This window comes from Sapajus apella, unplaced genomic scaffold (assembly GCF_009761245.1).
Source record: "Sapajus apella isolate SASKATOON/1434 unplaced genomic scaffold, GSC_monkey_1.0 scaffold5, whole genome shotgun sequence".
Lineage (NCBI taxonomy): Eukaryota > Metazoa > Chordata > Mammalia > Primates > Cebidae > Sapajus > Sapajus apella.
Window position 1 is genome coordinate 49371348 of NW_022436945.1, and position 1470 is coordinate 49372817.

Consider the following 1470-nt stretch of genomic DNA (forward strand, 5'->3'; position numbering starts at 1 on the left):
CCAATCCAGTATCAGAGTCAAAGATCAATTACTCCAGAGGAAGTTTGAAAAAACTCTCAGTGGATGAGAACATTAATGGGGACGAAATACTCAAGGGTTAAAATTCATCTGCAAATGTCCCTCTCCTGACCCCCCTCCCACAACAGCGTAAGAGCAGCCTTCTTTCTCTCTCCCTCTCTCTTCCTCCCTCTCTCTCTCTCTCTCTCTAATAAATCACTTTTCCACAAAACTCTCTGGGTCCACAATATTTATTCAAACGGCAAACTCACTGTGCCTTCCGGGCCCCTTTCCCCTTTATTCAGGGTTAAGGAGACTAAGAACCTCTTCAGAACTGGGAGCAGGGTATGCCACCCCAGTTACAGTACTAGAAAGGCTTTTTCCTGGAGTCGACTGGTTGGAGCGCATCCTGGGTCGGCGTAGCCATGGCGTCTCGTGTCCTTTCCTCCTGTGTCCGCGGCCTTCGCGCCGCTGCCCCGGGTCTCCAAGCCGGCCGCCGCCCAGCCTTGCAGCGCCGCTCTGTGCTCCGCGGGGACCCGGACGAAGCGCGGGCATTCGCAGCCGGCCTCGGTGCTCGCGCTGGTTCCGGGTAGAGTTACACAGTTGTGCCGCCAGTATTGCGAAGCGCTCCCTTTGACATTAGAGGGCATCCGGGACCGTGTTCTTTACATATTGGAACTCTATGACAAGACTGACCCAGAGAAGCTTTCCGTAAATTCTTATTTTATGAAAGGCCTGGGCTTAGACAGTTTGGACCAAGTGATTATCATGGCCATGGAAGGCAAATTTGGGTTTGAAATTCCTGATTTAGATGTGGAAAAGTTAATGTGTCCACAAGAAATCGTAGATTACATTGCAGATAAGAAGGATGTGTATGAATAATGAATCAGACCCTTTAGCTTTGTTGAGAGAGGACACAGATGATACTGAAGAATGTCTGGCAGTGAGAACAGAGTTCGGCATTATTGCTGGCTCTGACAGAGTAATTCTGAGGGACTTGTATTTAAATTGTGTAAGTGTTTTTCTCTTTGAAAACAAATCTATAAAACCAAAAAAAAAAAAAAAATAGTAGACTGGTTGGGGAGAATAGTTTTAAATATTTCCTATTTGTATTACGAGGAGAGGACATAGTCTGACCTGATGTAATAGCTAATAATTGAAGGGGTGAGATGGAGTCAGGCCTAGGGTTTACTCTAAAATATATATATATATATATATATATATATATATATTTTATATTTTTTTTTTTTTTAGAGTAAAATATATATATATATATATATATATTTCAGATCTTGTCTATTTTTTGAGCTATCATGATCCAGTCTTTAATTGTGCCTGCTTTTTGTTGTTGTTGTTGTTGTTGTATCTGGCATAACATTTAAAAGAGATATATAATGCTAATACAGTGACAAATAACATAAAGACAGCAAAAATTAGGCATTCAAGAAGGTTATAGGTAAAGTCAGAGGGGAG

General features: G+C 42.4%; 1 pseudogene; it reads left to right on the forward strand.

Annotated features, from left to right (window-relative positions):
* Positions 1-422: 422 nt before the first annotated feature.
* On the forward strand, positions 423-1040 carry LOC116546241 (annotated as a pseudogene).
* Positions 1041-1470: the final 430 nt, after the last annotated feature.